Genomic DNA, 2,288 nt, shown 5'->3' with positions numbered 1-2,288 from the left:
GCTAATAGAAATGAGATGGTAACAGTTCACTTGTTTTTTACAAAAACCTGAAAAAATGTATTTGGAAAACAACACAGACTAGTTAAAATGTATTTAAATGGCCAAGTTTCACTTTTTATGTTGAAACAATGATATATTTAAAAATAGCATGAGAATGTTAAATATATATTATTATTATTTATACTTTATTATTATGCATTAACTACTATTCACGGTTTTCAGGCTTTGAAGATTAGCTGTTATTTCTTCCATCAAATCAGAAGTGATAATATAATTGTTAGCCATACCTTACCTAGTGTTCCTGGAAGAAAAACTGGAATTCTTTAATAAATGCTTTGTTTTACAAAACTTAGGTAACTTCTTTTTATTTTATACAATAGTTTTCTCTGTCACTTTACTACAGAAGAACCATGTACTTATCTACAGGAAGCATTTTAACAATTATTATAGGGACAAGAAAAAAAATGCAGACAATTACTATGTTGTCTTAATTTGTTGTAATGTGTAGCAATTAATCGCAAGTACGGTTTAAATTCCTGTTTAACAAATGTTTGGTGACAGAGTTTAAATAAACATGTAAAAAACCAAAATGGGTGTGTGATACATGTAACACAACTCTTTCACGAATACTCATGATTTCACACTTTTTCCTTCAATGCTAGAGAAACAAAAAAAATAAGTTGAATTTCAGATATGTAAAGGTAAATTATTTTTATTTCAAACTCAGTAATGTACACTTAAACCCTCTGAGAGCATGAACAGTAAAAAAATATGGTTATAAAAATTTAGTCCAAACACAACATAAGCACAGATCCCTCACAATTGAAAGTTTTGTTCCTTCCATGTGACCAGAGGAAAGGTTTTAGAATGGATATGTACAAGCGAGGTGAAACCCTTTGATACAAGATTAACAGATTTCAAGTATAACAATATTTGATGTTACAAACACTGACCATTATATTCGTACTCCTATGGACATCTGTTAAACAACACAGACTGTAATATACAACTTATTAAAATATTTCCAATACATTACACATCATTCAAATTCAGTTTTCAAAATACCCTCAACAAGGTCAATAAAGTTCATCTAGACAATCCTATCCGAGTTAATTTGAATAGAAATACTTCCTGTCTATGTTAGCTCTTTATACAATTTGTTACACAAACACTGACAAAGCTTATAAGCGAGGGTAGCGTACTTTAAGAATATTCTCACATCATGTTTCAGTTTGTACAGAGACAAAGCATGCTGACAGACTTTGCTAAATGCATGTTGAACACATTCTAAACATGAAATTCATCTGGTGGTGTCATTTCATTCACCAACATCATGAGTTTGTAATCAAAATTGTTTTAAAATTGAAAAGTTACATAAGCATGCAACATAACAAATTATAAGTCAAAATCAAAACAATTAAGAGTTAGTTAAATCAGTCAAAATATCATGATTATCAAAGTTGGAGCAAAGTTAAGGATTCACAGAAATGAACTAGTTTCTTTGAAAATTCAGAAAACTGAAGCAGTGCAATTAAAACTCACAGAACTGAAGTTGAAGATTCACAAATATACAATATTTAATTAACTATATGATTATGATCCACAGAACTGAAGCAACAAAGTTCAAGATTCACAAACTTAGAATATTTAAATAACTAATTATGACTAACAGAACTTAAGTCATAACCCTATATTACTTGTGTATCTGTTCATGCATGTTTCTTTATCAGCCTTTGTGAACATTGTGTAAAACTTGGGGATAAGAAAACAGACAGTAATATAAAATTACAACATGTTGCATCTATACATAGGTGCAACTGTATGAAAAAACAGAATGCAGACTGTATACTTTCACATGGAAAAGGCTTCAAATGAGGCTCAAGTTACAGCTTTATAACCCAGGTTACTTTCATAAAGTATAAAACAAAATACCAGAATAGTGCACACCATAATGCTAAAACATTATCACCTTGATAAAACCCATGATTCTACTTGCTATATCTGTAATGATAAACAACTCAAAATATCATACAAAGTTGATGTGTACAGGGTGTCTGAAAAGTCTGGAATAGGTGATTTGCAGCTTTTCTTAATTTCAGATACATGACTGATTATGGTGCTTTAAAAGCATGAAAAGGATGAGTTAATCCTGCTTTGTGGCAGAGAAAGTTGGTTGAAGTGGAAGGTTGTTGCCAAATTTATTGTATGCCATCCAGAGAGAGAGAGAAAAAAACATCACTCACTCACAGTACTGTTGGAAAGTTGCTAGCTAAATTTATGGAGAATGT

The sequence above is a fragment of the Limulus polyphemus genome, unplaced genomic scaffold (genome assembly GCF_000517525.1).
Source record: "Limulus polyphemus unplaced genomic scaffold, Limulus_polyphemus-2.1.2 Scaffold927, whole genome shotgun sequence".
NCBI lineage: Eukaryota > Metazoa > Arthropoda > Merostomata > Xiphosura > Limulidae > Limulus > Limulus polyphemus.
The sequence above is the reverse complement of the archived record's forward strand: the minus strand, read 5'-3'. Positions refer to the sequence as shown.